Source organism: Balaenoptera musculus, chromosome 18 (genome assembly GCF_009873245.2).
Source record: "Balaenoptera musculus isolate JJ_BM4_2016_0621 chromosome 18, mBalMus1.pri.v3, whole genome shotgun sequence".
Taxonomy (NCBI): Eukaryota; Metazoa; Chordata; class Mammalia; order Artiodactyla; family Balaenopteridae; genus Balaenoptera; species Balaenoptera musculus.
Window position 1 is genome coordinate 1,925,410 of NC_045802.1, and position 19,767 is coordinate 1,945,176.

Sequence of the window (19,767 nt, forward strand, 5' to 3'; positions counted from 1 at the left end):
CTGAAGAGTCTGTCTGTGCTCTCAGTGTCTTCTTTTTGCAGGAGGACGGGCACTTAAGGGGCTGACCCCCCCTGCTAAGGGAAGTGACGCTGTTTTCCCAGGTCCAGAGGACAGAGCCGCACCAGGGGACAGTAATGAGAGCAGGGCCATGTCCTCACTGCTCTTGGGTTTAATTTTTCCCATTTCACAGATGAGTAAGTGAGGAACCAGAATGTTTAAACAACTTACCCAAAATCTCATTGGCTTTCAGGTTTCAGCACCAGAACTTGAACCCATGAAAGGTTTCCTGATGCCGACCAAGACTTGCACCAAACTTGGCTGTCTGAACCTTCCGGGAGCTTGTTAAAATAGAGGTAAGTTCCCGATCCCACATCGGGGCTATCTTTTCAGTAGTTTTGGGATGAGTCTTAAGGCTTTGAATTTTATTTGTAATCAACTACCCAGGCAATTCCAATGCACGGCGAATTTGGGAACTACTGTTTGGTGCCACAAAGGCCACACTGGTCTCGAAATTTTTAACAGTCTTTTCCCCTTTGCCCACTTCCTCCCTCACCCCAGACAAACGAATGATTCAGAGTGAGAGCAGTGTGTCTTAAAGTGAAACTCAATACCTGTCGAGGCAATGTTTTGGAGATTAGTTATATGAATACATTATCCCTTTAGCTAAAACCGCCATCAAGTTTGAAGGGTGTCTTCCCATCCACCCATTACTACTTACTGAGTGATGCTTTGTGACCAGGCTTTACAGGGAATGTCACAGAAGAATAACCCCATCCCCAGATTGCCTGAGCTATCCGTGAGGGAGACCAAATGACATGTGTGACACAATTCAAGGGTAACAACAAATGATAAATTCCAGGTTATAGCAACTGACACTTGGTGGACTTGAACCAGTGAGAAGTGAGTTACAGGAAACGGGAGAAGTAGGGAAGGTTTCCGAATAGAGGTTATGCTTGAATTAAGTCTGGAAGGAGTCAGGTTCGGAAAGGCAGATGTAGGATGGGAAATCCATGTAGTGGGAAGAGATGAGCAAAGGCACTCGTGTCCTAAAGCAACCGAGGGCCATGAAGTAGTTGGTACTTATTTCCTGAGTCGCTGAGGAAGTAAACTGGAATATCAACAATCTGAAGGTGTGTGTGTGTGTGTGTGTGTGTGTGTGTGTGAGAGAGAGAGAGAGAGAGAGAGAGAGAGAGAGAGAGAGAGGCTGGGGCCAGGTGAGGCCAGGGAGGGTGGGGAGCTTCGCTGGAGGATGCTGGCTCGGGGGGTCGGCTGCTGGGACACACATGTAGGGAGAGAGGGTGGGATGGGCAGGTAGCGGGAAGGTCTCTGATGGGGCACAGAGGCCACAGACCCAGGAGGGCTGTTCGCAGTGAATCGACCTTCCTAAACTCTCCTAAGCTCGGGGGCCTGGGGACACGTCCCTCCCTGCCCCTCGGAGTCAGGCTGCTTTGGGAAGTGAAACATTTATTTTATTCTCCCTTGAAAACAAACTTTACATCATTGATCTGCTGCTAAAAAATGTTTGTGCTGAATTCCTGCTTCTAAGCCAGCGCCTATGACTCAGATGGTGTGCATTTCAAAATTCTCTCAACATAATTTCACATAAAAAAGAAACATCTTACATTGGGCCAACTCTGTTAAAAACCAACTGCCTTGTATCACTAATACATAGCTGGATTGATTCATGGTGTACATCTTCAAAGACCTGGATAATCATCTTTGTTTGCAAATTCCTTATTAACGTGGAGATAAATGTTATCATAAATTGAACTTTCATACGATGGGCTAAATTTTTTGGTCTTTAGAGTTCATTTCCAGAATATTCGATAGCACGACTGTAAGGGCTGCATGGCACTTTCCCAATTGGACACAGTTGGAGATTTTTTTTGGTCTCCTTTTTCTTTAAGCGAGATGATAAACACTTAATAAGAAGATGGAACTTATGGAAATTAGCCAGAAGAGAATAGCATTCTACCGATGGAATTCCACTTCAGATGCTGGGCTGGAGAGAAATCCTCCTCTCAGGCTCCTTCGCCTTTAGATGATGGCTTTAAAAACTGTGAAAACAGAGAAAGCCAAGTGTGTGGTCTTGGGCAATTTCGTAATAGTCTGTGCAGGAGACAGAGGGGGTGCTTTGCTGGAAAAAATGATTAGCTTTTTCTTTACGATGACAGAAAACAGTTGCAACTCAAAGATGCCAAAGGTTCTGCAGCCCTCCCTTTTGGCAAATTGTTAGGTAATCACTGCTCCCAGGTGGTGCTTTCAATAAAGGCCTTGGAAAGTCACGCCCCAGAGATGTCCTCAGGGCAGAGCCATTGTCAACGGGGAGAAACTTGGAGAATTAGTCAGAGCAGGGTTAGAGGAAAAGATGCTGGATTTTCCTTCAGGGGAATCTGCTCCTGATTTCCTGGAGCGCCTTCAGGTGCCTCTGACTGACTGATGAGCGTGAAGTCAGCTGCTGAGCTTCTCAGGCCGAGCTGAGGAGCCCTTCTCAGGTTCCAGTGTTACCATTGTTGTCGTTTGGCTTTAGTTATCCCAGGAAGCATCAGGCCCACGCTGAGGTATCACTCCATACGCAATCTCTTATAACAAACTAGGTTTTAATTAACTAGTTACCTTGCTCATAATATACCACACAACGGTTTTGACCTTTTAAAACAAGTTTTCCCGAGACTGGTTTTTCTTTTGTCATTTTGGTAGCGATCTGATCGGCCTGGCCTGGGACTGGCGCCCTGAGCCCAGGCTCTTTCCCGGCACCAGGCCCTCCGTTTGTAACGGGGACTAGGGCTGAGGCAGACAATCGCCTGTATCTGTTGAGTCAGTTCAGAGCTCCTTTGTGAGCACAGCGCCAGGCCTGGGAGCCCCACGGTGTAAAAGACCATCCTCATCCCTGACACTCAGGGCCCAGTGACGCTCAGACGCTGGAAGACGACAACATGAATTTGTGGGGCCAGCGGAGACTAGAGTCGTGCACAGGTGCTCTGGGTGGCTGTGCATTTGGGGGACGCATTTTGATTCCGCTAGGCCCTCCCAGGCCAGCTGGCCTGTGATGTGCGGCCCCGAGGGAGCCGAGTGGGGCTGTGTCCCCCTTTGCCTGGCAAAGCAATAAAGCTATTCTTCTCTGCTTCATCCAAGACTCTGTCTCTGAGCTGTGATTCGGCACCGGTGCACAGAGGCCGAGTTTTCGGCACCTCCAGCAAGGCTGTGATGGCTTTTGGCCTCTGACGCTTTGAGTTCTCTTGCCAGCTCTACCTGCCTCTGGCCGGTGTTACAGTGATGGACGTGTTCCTTAAGCCACGTGCTCAGGTTGCCAGGCTCCTCGACGCAGGCCTTGCAAGACGTGACCCGTAAGTGCTGGCTGGGTTGAGCCCTCGCCCGTCCCTGGGTACTCAGGATCCAGGCCAGACAGGGATTCAAGGACGGGGACAAATCACACCAGCTCCCTCATCCACAATCTTTTCATCGAATAAGAATGCATTGAAGATAAACATCAAAGGAAACTTTAAAAGTGAAAAGTAGTAACAAAAGGCTAAGCGTGCGCTGAAGTGCGTGTTTGGAATCAGAAGGGGCACCTTTCGGCGTGCTCTGTGGGAGAGGCTGGTTTATAGCTTGACTGCTATGCTCGAGTGCACACACTGGAACTTTTTTGTTTTTAAATCACCAGTTTTAAAATAACTCTCTTAAAGATGAGTTTCACCCTGGTGGCCTCACTGCATCTCTATCCACACCCCAGGGCTCTGCAGACCACTCCTGTGACGCCGCAGACCCCCAAACACACGACACAGCAAGGGGCACTCCTCAGGTTGGGGAGGAGACCAGTGAGGCTGGGACACTTGTGGGGAATAAAGCCCAGGGCCCGAGGCTTCGGAGGTTCATAGACTGTGCCGCTTTCCTATTATCCTGGCTGCGGTTTGATATCTTGCAGCTTAATAACATCATTTTAAACATCTCATTATGGAGAATTTCCAAGCATTACCCAACTAGAGAGAGTCGCCTGTGGAACCCTGTGGACCCATCACCCAGCTTTTTTGGTCAAGAATGAACTAGTGGCCGATCTCGTTTTACATATTGATAGATACTTCTAACACTGATGTTTTCAAAAGCTGCCTCTGTTCAGCAATGATTTGGTAGAGTGAATCCGTCGCAGGGAGAATCCACAAAGCAGTCTCTGCCTTTACGCAAGGTTGTTGCAGATGGGGAGAGAGAAGCGTGTGTCAGAGAAACACAGAACAAATATGGGTAAATCAGGATCTTAATTAACTGTCTCATAAGAAGAGCTTCCAAACAATGTCAATGGGTTGAGTAAGAACCGGAAAAAGAAGACAGAGGAATACAGCTGACTCTGGAAAAATAAAACGTTGTCTGAAAAAGAAAGGAGAAAACGTACAGGTTAAGCACAAACTAAAAAAGGGCAGGGTGACAAAGGTGTAAGTGGTCACAAATGCACATGTTTGTGGGTAAACCACAACAGCTGGCTGGACGATGGCGGGTCAAAACAAATTCTCTGGGAAAAATGAATGTAAGTCTCTTAGGCCAACATCTGTAAACACTGAACGTTTTTGTTTCTTGGAGGCAGGTGACCACCTCCTGCCATCAGCTCCAGGGAGAGATGTTTCCCTAAACCTGTGGGTCTCCTTTCGTGCAAGAGCCCATCAGGGATTCAGTTTGAATATTCTGTTTCTGATTCCTTTGTTGTGGAGTTATTTTTCAAGTTAGTTTGAGTAACGTTAATAATATCTTCAGAAAATCACATATATATGATGCATGTACATAATCTCTCGGGCGCTCTTACTCAGTCATCAGGATGTGTCTCTTTTTTCCCAAGAGAGCACATCCATAATTAAGTGGCTGCTAACGCCTCGCTGATGCCTGTCTGTCCCGGGTGGGATACTGGTTGGGACGAGGCTCTTTGTCATCTGCGGGGTGGAGCGGGGATGGGCGGCGGCTCGACAGGCAGCGTGGGCTGGGTCCTCGGCCCGCGGAGGAGCGGGCGGCCACCTGACTGCCATTGGGGGTGCTCAGGGCATCGAAGGCTCGAGCACTGAGGGGCTGTCAGGGACGCAGTGGACGGTAGGCGCCACCTCCGGGGGGCTCTCCTGAGCCCGGAGTCCAGCTGTCGCTCGCTGGTCACGTGGATCCCGGGCATGTTGACGTCCCTCTGTTTTAGTCTCCTTGTCGGGGTGCTCACAGCGGCACTGACCTCCCCGGGTGCTTGTAAGTTACAGCATCCGTGCTCTGCTTCGGCTCAGAGGGACCCATGGCCGTGCCGGCCGGGACGAGGACTCGGGCCAGAGTGACCTTGACAGGGGTTGGGGGTACAGGGCGCCGGGGGCTGTGGAGCCCAGGACACCGCTCACGGGTGATGGCTGAGCTGTGTCCAGAAGGGAACACGGGAAAGACAACTCAGGGGCGGGAGGACGTGGGTTAGAATGAGCCTGGCAGGAAGTGGGGTTACTGGGTCCGCAGAGGGTGCATGTGGTCCAGCAGCCCTGGGGCCGGCGGGGAGCACAGGGGCCTTGGTTTGCTGCCTCTGAGCCGGGGACCTCGCGTCTGTCCTGCCAGAGGCCACGTGGGCCGGGGCAGGTGCCACACCCACGCCGTGCAAGGGATCAGGAGCCGGGCGCACTTGACCCTGGCTTTCTGCATTCCGAGCCCCACCTTCTTCCTCAGCCCCCGCCCTGCCTTGTTTAGGACAGGGAACAACAGTCATAAGGACACCCACCCTGCCGCCCGGGCTGTTCCCTCCTGGAGGAAAGAGGAAGGAGCCGCTGGGGGTTGGGGGGGGCCTGCAGGGGGTGGGGGGGGGCAGGGACCCGCCACCTTAGTGACCCGTCGTCGCCACGTTTGCTGAGCACATTGAAAGTTTGCACGTCAGCGGGAAGCCGGTGTCCTGTTTGCAGACCCTCCCCTTGCGGTTTCCCGAGTTGTGGCCAAGGCTGAGAGGCGTGGAGGAAAGGACCCATCGGACGTGCAGGCCTGCCCGTGTTTTGATCGCAGCGGGAGCCGGTTTGGGTTCCCGCCTCTCGCTGCCTTTGTGAAGGGCAGGGGTGTGGCTGGGCAGGGGCGTCTTTGAAGGCAGGCCGCTCTTCTCGGTGCGAATTTTGCTGCTCCGCTTCCGCCAAGCGCACTTTGCGCGTCTGTGCTCTGAAGATGACGGAGTTCGCGACAGTCCCAGTTAGGATGGATGGGGAGCGTGGGCGGCTGACTCCTGGGTAGAAGGAAGTGACGCTTGGTCGTGCCTTTTTCTCTTTATTTCCAGCAAATGGTCTGAGTTGCATTTTATCCACAAAAATCTTCGTTTGCCTATTTTTTTGTCCGTTTGTATCCTTTTTTTTTTCCTTTTTCCTTTTCCTTTTTGCTTCATAATGAATTTTTGAATTGATCTAAACCTGAGAACTGATTCCACGTGAAGCTGGAAGAGCGACCCTTGACCTTGACCCTTGACCAAGAAGCTGGAGAGTGAGGAGAGAGGGCTTCTCCTCCCAGGTTTGCTTTGACTGCAGCCAAAGTCTGCGTGAATGACTCAGCTTCTCTCTGCTGTAGTTTTCCCATGTGGAAAACAACTTTAGTAATTCCTGGGCCGCCCGCTGCGTGTGACAAAATTCCATCCCCTCGGAAGAAATGAGCTATCAGATTATGATATATGATTAGGTAATCCATAGCTTCTGATTTCTATTCATATGCTAAGCTTAGCCATTTTGGGGGGCAGCTTTCTGAAAGAAAGAATTTGATTTTCACAATCGCTTGGGCTCACGAGCACGTGATGAACACAATAGCTACGTGCCCGAGAAAACAAATTCTTCCCTTGTGCTGGTTCCATTGTTCTAGGCGACTAAATCTGTAGATGATTGTTCAGCCCCACTCTTTTTTTTGGTCCTGTCCCATCAGATACGCATTCCAAGAAATTACCTTAAGATTTGTTTCACCATGAAAGTGACATTCTCAGCTGTGCTCCAATCAACTGGATAAAAGTGGCGAACCCATCCTGGTTGACTATCACCTTTCAAAGTATGTGTGTGGAGGAGCGAGCCCGAGCCCTCATCCCTCCCTGGCTATTGTTAGAAATAAGTAATGATGTATTAGGACATGCTTTTTGTGCCAGAAGTTTCCGAAACTTTTTGCAACCACACATAGAAACAGGAATTACTTCACCCGCCGTTGAAATGTGGCCACCGCTTGGATGAGATGGGGCAGCTGTTTAAAAATGCACAGCAACTTTAAAAGAAAAAAAGAAAAACCAATGCACAGCAACGTTCCAAAACGGGGGGCCTGCAAGTGAGGGGCAAACTTGCCTCTGACTGAAATCACAGGGGAAGCTTTCTGGGCTAAGCCTGCTGGAGCTGGGCTGTGAGGGGCTTTAGTTTTGTGTCTCCCTAGGAAAGCCAACCTCTTCTGTTCAGGGCTGGCTCCTGGTCACCTGCTAAATCATCCAATCCCAGGCCACCAACTGATGGGCGGCCCTCAGCAGCGTGGCAGGTTCTCCACACTGGCTGACGGAGGTTGGCCGCAGGAAGAGGTGGCCTTGCGTGAGGAGTGGTGACCTGACCCTGCAGTGCCACGTACAGCTGGGCACGGCCCAGGGTGATGGAACAGGGAACACTGTCCATTGCTTCCTGGTCACTGTAAAGTATGCTCTCCGACCTCAGAGACACTGACATAAATTCATCAGCTTGGAGTCTACACTGTTCCTATATTTATCTGCTCACATGGGCCAGAGTATCTTGAATAAGACCCAGAAAAGTGTCTCTTTTTTTGGACCACAGTTTCATTAGCAAAAATCGCTTCTCTTTTAGGCAAAAGAAGGACTCAATTTACGAGAAGATTCCTCTTCTCTGGATAGATTTTAGTTTCGGGAAAAGCAAAGCTGATGACCACTGTACTCCCTCAGGCCTTCTGCTTCCCAGGGCAGTTGAGGATTTTCATGGTGAAAAGAGAAGAGGAGGCAACACAGCACACAGCACGCTGAAGCCCGTGGCAGGCGGGGAGCAGTGCCCACAGGAAAAGCATAGCTGTAAACACGCGCATCAGAAAAGAGCAAAGCTCTCACGTTAATAACCTACGTCTGCACCGTACGGAACTAGAGAAAGAAGAGAAAAGCAAACCCAGAGCCAGCAGCAGGAAGGAAGGAAGATTAGAGCGAAGATAAATAAAGTAGAAGCTAGAAGAACAACAGGGAAAATGGTCAAAAACAAAAGTTGGTTCTTTGGAAAGACCGACAAAGTTGACAGACCTTTAGCTGGACTGACTGAAAGAGGGGGCTGCTCGGGAGTGTCTGGGGGGGGGTTATTCTTCCATTTAGGGGGTCGATGGTGCCGGGCTGGTCTCTGCCCCGTCCGGACTGTGAGCCTTTGCAGGGCTGTCCTAGATGATGGGGGGGGCGTGGAGGGTCGGAGGCCACCCCTGGGAGGCTTGTGCTACAGGTTAGATAAAACAGGGTGTTTTCCACACCCCGATCCTTCTTCTGGGAAAGGGAACCAGAGTCCTCGAGGGAAACCCTACAGTGGGAAAGGGCAGCCTGGGGCTGGGCTGAGGGAAGAGGTGCGGCGGGCTTAGGTCAGGAGGAGCAGGTGGTGGTGGCATGCTTGTCCAGCTGAGGCCGGGCTCACAGCGTTTGCTGGTAGATGCCAGGCCCCTCCTGCCCCAAGTCACTCCCTGAGCCCGGCGTTCTGTTTCCTCCAAGTGCAGGGTCAGGGCCGCTGTTCCCATTCACCGTGTCCTGGTGACAGCTCGGATTCTCCGTGGAAGATTCCACTTCCCAACTAGGTCCAAATCAAATAATTGACTTCACTAATTTTAAGTCATTTTGCCCATAGACAGCGGTGCTTTTAGGAGGACACGAGGGAACGCCTGGGGCGTCACCAGGGGAGACTGCCTGAGCCTGGGCTCCAGAAGCACGGTCCCTGGATGGAGCCTCGGAGGCACGCTGGGCCTCGGCGGGCCTGTCCGTGGGCGCGGGTCGTGTTAAAATGACCCTCTTTCTCTCGCCCGCAGCATCTCATCATCTCCGGGTCCTCACGCTTTGTACCGTTCAAACCAGCGTGGAAAACCCCGGCTGGGCCTTGCCTTCAAGTAGATGGGCTCCCAGAGGCCTTGTGCTCGCCCCGGCCCCGCGTCCGGAAGGGACAGCGTGGCCCCTGAGGGGGCAGCGCGGGAGGAGCCGAGCCCACGGCGGGGGAGGCGGAGGCCACGGGGCAGCTCCGGGCTGGCGGCCGGACCGCAAGCCTCGGCCGCTGGGCTGGCTTCCCTCCCTCCATCACAGGGACGGGAGCCGGGGGGCGTGGAGATTCGGGACGTCTGTGCCCGCGGTGACCGTGCTGCGGGGTCCGCCGGGGATCAGAGGCCCGGGTCAGGAGGCACGGCCCTTGCTCTGCCCGCTCCCCTTCCACCGCAGGGACCAGGGTCAGTCCTCCCTGACGGGTGCTGGTGCTGGCTGTGTCCTCGGCGTCCACAGCCCCTTCGCTGGGGCGGCCTGTGTGCCGGAGGGGGCAGCCTCGGACGCCCCCCTGCCCCTCACCTGTGTGCGAGCTCACCTGCAGCTCCACTGCTGTACGTGTTCCCTCTCCCTGGAGAGAGGAGCTTCCCCGCGTGTGTGAAGGCATCTGGATTTGATTCTGAAGATGACGGTTGTCAGTGCAGTGAAGGCTGGGACTGGAATTTGGGGGATCAACCCAGGCGTGTGACAGGCGACCCCAGGAGGGATGCTGGGGTCTGAGTCAGGCGCTGGGAGCTGCCTCTTCTCCCCTGCAGGGTGACTGGAGTTGATCCCATCAGGACGTCCCTCTGTGACGGATGCAGTGGTTGGCGTGGTGCCTGCCTGCCCTGGGAGTGGGTGGGAAAGAGGGCTGGGCCTGGTCCTGCCTCAGGGAGCCCACGGGGGCTGTGAGACACTCCTGCGTTGTAATTACGGATTTCACGCGGGCTTAATGAGATAGTAGACCCCTGAGGTAAAAGCAGGGTAATTACTCAAAATAGAGGCAAGACATTCTCTTATATCCTGTAGATATTAGCATCTAGTGACCCAGACAAGCATCTCTTAACCCTCTCTTTCTCTGAGCCATTTATAATATACTGAACTTAGTCTAGTTGGGAAAAAGCCACCATAGCACTAGCTTCTGTTCAACCAACCCACCCTGACCGTCTCTTCCAGAAAGTATTATTTCCACACTCAGAGCAAAAACAGTAAGCACTTATTTAGTATTTTTGATATTCAGAATACTTGTACTTACTAATTACTAATAAACCCAAACCTCCAAACCCACAAACAAAACACACAGCAAAACCCAGCAAAATGTTAGGTATTTTATTCTCCAGGAATCATTCACTTTACAAAAAGGTAAATGGCCTTGTTTCCTAGGTGGGGACACTGGCTGCCTTGTCCGTGTGAGTTCCAGGCCGTCCCTCCCCTCACCCTGCAGTCGGCACCGACCACCCACTCTGACCTGTGGGCCTGTGTCATCTTTCCCCGTGGGTTGGCTGGGAAGCAGCTGGCGGGGCCGGTGGGGGTGAGGGCATATCTGTGGCCCCGAGGAAGCCCTTCCTGACCGGGCTGGTTGGACCCTCTGTCCCTGCACCTGGCCCGGCTTCTCGCACGAGCCCCCGAGGGGGGACGGAGGGAGCTGGGTGACGGGTAGACTGAGTAAACGAAAGATGAACTTTTCTCTTCTGCCTGCGTCCTCCTCCCGGAAAGGTGATGGGCCGGGGTGAGGAAGAGTGCTGTTTTCATAACGATAGGCCCGACCGTGATGGTGACAGTACGTTTTCGGTTCTGACGCCAAGAAGCAAGGGCTCCGATTCATCCCGTGGATTTTGTCAAAGCTCTGCTCTTTGGTTCCCTGCTGACACAGGACACCGCCACCCCTGGACAAGCACACGGGGACCCCGGAGCCCAGCCTCCAGGACACCTCCAGACTCTGCTCCCCCTTCACATTCTGCGGGACCCACCTGACCCTCTCGCCCTCCGCGCGCTGGGCCCCTTCACTCCCCCAGCCCCAGGCCTTCCCTTTCCGCCTCTGTTTTTGGAAGCATTCGACCCCCTCGCCGGCGTGAGGATGGGCACAGTGAACCAATGCGGGGTGTTCAGCTCAGGACTTGGCCCAGAGGACACGCCGGGTGGGGCCCTGCCCCCCGACGGCCTGAGGGACGGCCAGGCACAGGGACGCACGTGGAGACGCGAGTCGTCCAACTGAAAAATCCATTCTTCCTCGTCTACGCTCAGAATAATTCCTGTTGCTCCAAATCAGTCACGTCCACAGAGTACTGACAACACTGAAATCATATATAAGGCAGATGAAAGTATTTTGTGGATTGCTTGGTTTTCTCCTTGTTTTCGGTAATGTTTATGTTTTCACATTTTTCTGGGCTTTAGAAATACCTTTCTCCTTCGCATCTTTCTCCGCTAGACTGGCTTGGATCTCATCTTCACTCGTTTCAACTCCCCACGGCTCTGTCGGGTTCTGACCACGTGAGAGACGGACACCACACGAGATCGTAAGTAAACGGGGGTTCTCGCAATTCTGTCCTTTTGGAGCTAAGACTCCAGAGCGCAAATGAAAGGAAACGGAATCTTCAACACAGTCTCTCGATGTGTTTCCGTAGGGCTAGATTCCTCACAGAAATGATGAGCTGTTTTGGTGGATGTCAGTGTCTTATGGAGGCTGCTGCCATTTTCTTCGTTTTGTGGGCAAGTGGGAAGGTCCTGGGAGGGAAGAAAGCTGTGAACTCAAGGGTAGGAGATGCAGGTGATGACACTGCTCTTAAATTTGAGGAAGGACTGAGCGAACCAGGTTTGACAAAGACACACATGTTTACGAAAAGGAAAACGACAGAGAAGCCAGGAGATAAGTTCTAGAAAATAAGGGAAGAGGTCCCCAGTACTAGTATCTCTCTTCTTTTCTCTTTCTTCTCTTGGTTAAGCGGAGGGTGGGGAAGTGGAGACGCGGCCCGCGGCCCCTGGGCCCCCAGGCCTCCCCGTCCCATGGAGCGCCCCCAGCCGCTCCAGCAGGCCTTCACTCTCACCCCGCGCTTTCTCCTCTCTGTTTCCTCCCAGATCATCAAACGAGGGACAGCCACGGCTTTAGAAGAAAGCTGCCAGTGCGGATTTGCTTGTGTTTTAGGCCCAGAGTCATCTGATTTTCACGAGACGGTAACGCCGCGAAGGTAAGAGTGAAAGATTTAATTCAACAGCTCCGGCTGTGCTTTTCTTGCAGGTGGGAGAGGGTATTTTGAAGAGATTTGAAAGGTAATTTATTTTCCTCAAACAAATGAATTGGTATTTTGGGCTAACTCTTTGGGGTGCTGGAGATGATCTAAGCTGACACTTACTTTTTTTTTTTTTTAATTTTATTTATTTATTTATTTATTTGTTTTTTGGCTGTATTGGGTCTTCGTTTCTGTGCGAGGGCTTTCTCTAGTTGCAGCGAGCGGGGGCCACTCCTCATCACGGTGCGCGGGCCTCTCACTATCGCGGCCTCTCTTGTTGCGGAGCACAGGCTCCAGATGTGCAGGCTCAGTAGTTGTGGCTCACGGGCCTAGTTGCTCCGCGGCATGTGGGATCTTCCCAGACCAGGGCTCGAACCCATGTCCCCTGCATTGGCAGGCAGATTCTCAACCACTGCGCCACCAGGGAAGCCCCTAAGCTGACACTTCTTTATCTGAATATTGTTCCCAGGGTTGTCCACGTGACACATAAGCCATCAGCACCAAAATAGATAAAGAAAAATACCTGTTTTCACTTACATCCATTATTTGATATTTTGCACCTACTTCATGAAACTGATCTGTCAGTGAAAAACAAGTTTCGTCTGAGGCACCTATCAGAAAGGGTCACGACGGACGACCCATCACTTCTGGCTCTACAGTGTGGAGAGCTATGACGTTTCCATCTGCGTTAAGCATTTCCCCTGGGGTTTTTGTATCCGGCGTTGACTTGCTTGGAAAGTGTGAGTGTCACAGGCAAGGACTCTGAATCAGACCGGGTGTTCTCGGTGTTAACTGGGCGGGTTGGCTTGCTGCTCTGCTCCTTAGTTTCCTTCATTGACCAAGTAGGAGGAATAAAGTCTACGGGGCAGGATCGACCGGGTTCGGAGACGGTTGGGAAGGCCCCCGGGCAGTACTGCCGCCGGTGGGTGCGCAGGACCACGCGGACGCTGGGGGCCCACGGTGGTCACAGCACAGCCTCAGCGACTCTGCTGCCACGATCCCAACGCAGCTGGTGCTGTGAATAGCTTTGCTTTGTCCCAGTAACTGTAACTCCCGGCACTATTTTTATCCAGGAACAAAGGGAAGACTCTGAGCTCTCCCTGCCGTTTGAAGTGTACCTTGAGAGCCCCGTGATTTGTAAATGGAATACTTAGGATAAAGATTCCTTAGGATCTGGGTCATGGAAAGTCAGTGACTTGTTGCTGAGTACAAGGCAGAGCTGTAATAGCCGATTTAAATCCCCTGCGACGGAGGCGAGTCATTTGCAACTGCAGTTATTATAGTTTCCAAGGAATCACTCACTGCCTTGTTCCTGCCAGCAGCTGCCTCCCTCGGTGCGGGGGTGACCGCTGGGGTGGCCAGAGGATGTGAGCAGGGACGATCGTCCAGCATCCTCTTCTCTTCAGGGTCTGGCATTTTATTTTTGGTGGCTTCACCGGCAGCCTTTGTGCCATGACGTGTAACTTCTATAGCTCACAGAGTAAGCTTTCCCCACTAGGTCTTAACATCCAGCCCCGTACGCATTAATCATTAAAAGCCAGGAAGCCAGTCCCCTTGTTCTCACTTGGACGACAGGACGGTAACAGTGGCTTAGATCCGGGGATGCAGGCTGGGCTGAGCGGTGGAATCACTGGGTCTCTTGTCCGGGAGGCGTAGGTTCAGAAGCGAAGGCGCTTGGCCTGCATCTCATCCTGGGAAGTGGGCGAGATTTGAATGGGAATTCATCCTAACGGGGAGCGGAGGCTGGGAGGGCGCCAGGAAAGTGGGGTGGGCCAGTGACAGTTCCTTGGAAAAGGATGGGCAGCGTCTGAGCAGACTCCAGTGTGGGTTAGGAAGAGCCGCCGCCAACCATAGACAGTACACGTGAATCGTTCAGAGATTAAACGCGGGGTCGGGGGTGGATGGTGCCTCGGAAACTAAGCCTCCCCCTCCCCGTTCACTACCCTTCCCCTGGGCCGGGACAGGTTTTAGAGCAGACATTTGTCACGACAGTCGTTCAGGGAGGAATGATACCCAAAGTGGTCCAGGTTCCAGGTTAACAAAGAGTGCAGTAGGGGAACCTTTCATAAGAAATTCTTTCTAAATCCTCTAAAATCTCATTCCTGGGACTTCTAGGTTTCCAGAGTTAAGATATTAAGAGTTCACCTATTGCTCTGATTTCAGTAAATTGTTTAATATTTCCAAAGTTTTAATAAACTTATATATATGTACATTTTTTAAAAAGATCGGAGGCTTTATTTATTCATTTTGCTTTCACCGGGGGAATTGGTATGTCCCTTATCTGTGCAGAATAAGGCACAAAGCAGCATCTAGAAGTGGTCGTTCAGATGAGACAGAGCTTCAAGAAGCACTTATTAGAGTACAGAAAGTCAGACCAACTGGTTCTCTCAGTGGCTTGTCAAGGGTGAACGGTCCCACGTCTGCAGGTCTGTGGCCAATGCCTGGGTGTGGGTAAAGCTTCGGCCGCTGCCCTGGAAGCCTCACCTCTGCTGGACTGTGGGGCCTCAACATTGCCAGCCTGGATGCGTCCGTGCGGCGGATTTAAAATGGGTGGTGTGTGCCCATGAGTTGGGCTCTCGATGACCAGATGAGCTTCTCCCTGCAGTTTCCCCTGAGTTGGGAAGTAACTGATTCCATGCCAACCGACAGCCTCAAAACGAAGACCTCGTGCATTTAGGGGCTGAATCAACTCCATGCAGCCTTCCAGATGGTTCCCGCAGCCCAGGCTGACCTAAGTGGGTTGATTGACCGGGAAGCACAGAGGACCCGGCTACGTCGTGAACAGACGCCTTGTGACAGCTGACTAGGACCCTGCTAAAGGTCTCATTTTCTCTGTAAAGGAACAAGAAAAAAGTGTACATTCTCTGATCCCTCCCTTTAAACGTCAGAATAGAGAATTGGAAGGAGTCCCCAGGCCTAAAGTCAGAAGCCCTCAAGCTGAGTCTCCATTTTGTGAGGCACTTAGTGAGGTACCTCTGGGACTCAAGGCAGGTTGCTCAGTCCTGCTGTCTCGGGTGCACGTGGATGGCGTCGGGCACCAGGCCTGCACCTCCGCAAACACCATCTCATTTAGCGCTAAAGCCACCAACCCCCTGCTGCCTTTTGCATAAACTAGGTAGATGAAGACGGACTAGGTTAAGATGTAAAATACAGATTTACAAAATAATAAACGAAGAGGTGCTCTTTTTTTGAGTACTTTCTGTCTGCCAGGCACTTAGCACATATGATGTGTACTTTACATCTATCATCTCATTTAATCCTACAGTAACACTGTGGGCAGGTGCTGGTTGAGGCTGGGAAACCTCGGGTCACAAAGCCAATATGCGGTGGTGGCAGAGGTGGCCGTGGAAATATCAATATAAATCCCCAAACATCCGATTCCAAATCCAGAGCGATACTTCTTCAACTTTACCAGATCTGTGCTTTAGCTTCTTAGAACTATCTTGAAGGACATATTATTTCTTGGAGTGATGAAGAAACAAAGTAGTGAGTGATGAAGACATTCACGTTTCTAATCATTCTTCAGGTTTCACACTTTTACAAATACTTCAGAGTTTCCTTTCCACACGTAGCACAGAAGCCTGACTTCTGTACCTAGAATGTTCCTCTGCAGACTGTCTGCCCTTTACCGTGGGAGGTCACGCCTGTGTCTTCACCGGCTTTCTGGCCCATTTCCAATCCTGTTCCCCATCCTGTGGACTACTGAAGACTGGCTCCAGAATGTTCTCTTTACTCTATTCCGACCATCAAAGGGACAAACAGATGCAGCGCTCAGAATTCACATGTACGTCCGCTGTGGGGCGGTGCCCTCCTTGGTGAGAGCGTGTTTCCAACTTTGGAAAGAATCTGTTCATGTAGCTGCAATCTCATAGAACATTCTGTTTGGATTTTCTTATAGTTGCTGTTGACGCTGTTATTTTCCCTCTAAGCATTGAGGTTAAGAGAGACAAACCTTCAGGAGTTGACTTCACTGAAACATTTGAGCTACTTGGGCAGAAAAGAACCCACAGTCCAAAAATGAATATGGACTTGTGGAAACAGTGCGTATTTTGCCATGATTTCACCTAATTTCTTGTTCCACAGAAAGAACATATTCTCCAGATATCTATTATCAGAAAAAGAGAAAAAAAGACATAATCCGACATGGCTAAAGTTTGAGACAGACACTCATGTAGGAGAAAATTAATTTTAATAGTGACTAAGGGACTAAAACGAAGTGAGATGCTTTCTGTTCTTAGTCATGAAAATTGGCTTTTCTTTTGTTACCTACGCGGACAGTTTAAGTAGTTTCCCCAAACTCCAAATCTTGTTGCTCCATGGGAAGGAATTGCCTAAATTCCTTTTTCCCCTCCTCTAGGACATCAAGGGGCAGCTTAGACGTCTGGTCCTAGAGACTCTTCCCCACGAAGGGAAGGTGTCCCCCTGCTGATGGGGGAGAGACCAGGAGGGAGGGTGTCCGAGGTGTATGGAGAGGAGATGGGAGGAGGGCACATCCCCGCAGGGGCCTGAATGTGAGAGGCGACGTGGGCATGGTCTGGGCCCCCAGGACCAAGGGCTGAAGGAGGCCAGTGAGCAAGGAGAACGGGGCCCGAGCTCCCAGGAGCAGGAGTGGAACCCGGGACTCCTCACGAGTTCCCCAGGCATGTGGGGTCCAGGGGGACCAGAGCCAGTGCCTTGAGGACCAGTGACGCCACCAACACACCCCTGAGGACCAACCCTAGGTCAAGGGGACGCCGCCTCCCAACATGAAGATATGTCAGTTCCCCCTCCCCCCGGATGCCTTCTTAGGGACATGAGGAGCAGCTCCAGGAGACGGGCCCTTTAATCTGAGAGAGGCTGGGCACTGCTTAAAAAAGACTGTTTCAGTGGTCTGCTTCAAAGGCCAGGCTAATAGCAGTGCTTTGCATTTTCAGGCACGTTTGAGTTAAATGCACAGCGGGTGAGATGTTTCAACCCCATCACACCTGTTGACCCCAGGTGGGTCTCTGGGTGGCACATGAGCAGAGGGGACACGGACGCCCTTTGAGGTCTGCCCAAATCCCACCACAGGACACTTCTTTGTGTCTGCTCGTAAGTGGTCTGTGTTCCTGGGATCTGTTCAAAGCTTCCACTGACCTGAAAACGTCTGATGCTACATAGATCAGCATCTCCAAAATATGCTGGACGAACCGGAGGTCTGACTTGGAGACCTTTCTGAGGAGTCGGTAAATCCCTTTTGGTGCCCGAAATGTTTCTCTGTGGATCCTCAAGGCCTTTACGACGGCCTGATTTAGCAGCTTCCTTTGTTTTCCTCTCACTCACCACCCCCCTCCCCCCAGTAATCATCCCAGACTCTGTATGGACTGTCCCTGCTTTCCCAGGGGCATTTCTTTCTGCAGGCTCTCAAATGAGAAGAAGACGACTCACCGACACGAATGAGCCTCAAACGCCAGATTAAATGGCTCCAGGCACCTTCCGTGGAGCTCCGGGCCCCGGGCCCGCAAGGGCTGGGCCGACCCTCACCCTGTTCTGCTCCTCTGAGCTCTGGGGTCAGGCTGAGCTGAGCAGCTGAAATGATAGAGGGGCGCATCTCGCTCTCGCTCAGCGCAGAGTCGGGGTGAGGTCTGCAGGTTTGCGCTCGGACTTGGAAGCCAGCGGAGCTGGTGAGCTGGACGGAAAGGCCTGGGCGCGGCCCTGCGCCCTGCATGCTGTCACCCACAGCCCTGACCCTGCAGCGGGCAGACAGCGATCACCTATGGCCACGCACGGCTGTGGTAGCTCATTCTGGGAGATACTGCCCAGGACACACTGCTGTCCAGTGGAATTAATTTACACAGGTCACTAGTAGGACCAGCGTTTTCATTCTTCTTCCGTGTGTCATACGATTGCCATGACTCCAGCATCTGGGAAGGTCTTCGTGGCTAACAGGGCATCCCGTTGGACAGGAGGGCAGGGGGCGTTCTGAGACGGGGTGAGAACAGATGGGGGTCTGCAGACGGAGCTTGAACTTGAGAGCTTCACAGTTGACATTGCTGAACACAGAACCCCACGGGGCATGTTCCTCTAAGGAGCGAAACGGACAAGCTTCCCCGGGCCACGTGAGTTTCCCGTGTACTCGGCTGTCAGCGGTCTCCGTGCGGGGGTCACGGACACACTTGCTTCACCCCGCTGCTCCCTTGCCAAGGGCAAGGCTTCAGCCCGGCTTCCTTGAACCCGGGGTTGCGTGAAGGTGGCGATGGCTATAAACAGGGAGAAAGGACTTGGCCTCGTTCTTGTTCTGTTTTAGCAGCGCCGTCTCTCCCCTGTAATTTCCCTTCTCCATTTAGACAGCGCTGCAGCCGCAGAAAGCCACGCTCGCCAGGCCAGCGGACCCGGGCCCTGGCCATCTGAAGCCTTCTGGTGTTTTGCAAAGATGTCATCTCATCCCACAAGTGTCGCCTTCTGTGAAGGGCCAGGCCGTCTGACACGCACGATGGGCCAAGCTGGGACTGGCGTGTGGGCTGCGTCGACGAGCTGGGAGGGCCCACCACCTGCCCGTTCTCAGACGTCACAGAACTGCAAGTGAGACGAGACAGCCAGGCGCTAAGTTTACCCCGCGTGAGTGACCCCAGCAGCCCCAGGGCCATCTTTTCTCTCGTGAAGGAGGCCGCTCCCGGCCTTGGTGATCTGCCTTTAGGTGTCAGATGAGGTGGAGGGTCGGCTTCCGGCCTTTCACGACGATGTCCTGTCGCGTTGTGCTGTGTTGTGTTGTGTTGTGTCTCCCTGCCTGGCTGTCAGGGTCCAGCACCAGACTGTCCCTGGAAAGAGGGCAGCTCTTCTTCCAACACTTTCTCCCGGGGTTGACTTCCCACTCGTTAAGGAGGGGACGGCTGTGACCATGCGGTTTCTTCGTCCAGTGGTCAGCAGTGGGGACGCCCGGGGACAGAGTTCTCTCTCTCCTTTCCCCAAGAGTCCAAGTTATCCTTCTCAGAACAAAAAAAGCACATGGACCCCAGAAGAGCGCAAATGGTGAGTGCGGTTTGCTTGATTTCCTGGAGCCGGAGGTGCCCACAGACGTGTCCGACGAGAACAGCGAAAATCCACGCAGTCGCCCAAGGGGCGGGTTCTGTAGGGTGTCACGTGTACGGATCCTCCCAAAGGGGCGGGTTCTGTAGGGCGTCACGTGTACGGATCCTCCCAAAGGGGCGGGTTCTGTAGGGCGTCACGTGTACGGATCCTCCCAAAGGGGCGGGTTCTGTAGGGCGTCACGTGTACGGATCCTCCCAAAGGGGCGGGTTCTGTAGGGCGTCACGTGTACGGATCCTCCCAAAGGGGCGGGTTCTGTAGGGCGTCACGTGTACGGATCCTCCCAAAGGGGCGGGTTCTGTAGGGCGTCACGTGTACGGATCCTCCCAAAGGGGCGGGTTCTGTAGGGCGTCACGTGTACGGATCCTCCCAAAGGGGCGGGTTCTGTAGGGCGTCACGTGTACGGATCCTCCCAAAGGGGCGGGTTCTGTAGGGCGTCACGTGTACGGATCCTCCCAAAGGGGCGGCACCAGAATCCTGAAAATCATCCCGATGGCATCACCAGCGAGGTGGAGTCTGGCTCCC

The 19,767-nt window shown here is 52.7% G+C and overlaps 1 long non-coding RNA gene across 2 annotated transcripts in view; it reads left to right on the top strand.

Moving 5' to 3' along the window:
• Window positions 1-256: 256 nt before the first annotated feature.
• Window positions 257-19,767, top strand: part of LOC118884446 — a 210,604-nt gene continuing 191,093 nt past the window's right edge. For both annotated transcript variants that reach the window (XR_005017287.1, XR_005017288.1), the window contains exons 1-3: window positions 257-353; window positions 11,366-11,487; window positions 12,047-12,156. This is a non-coding gene — a long non-coding RNA (uncharacterized LOC118884446). The remainder of the gene's footprint in view (window positions 354-11,365; window positions 11,488-12,046; window positions 12,157-19,767) is intronic.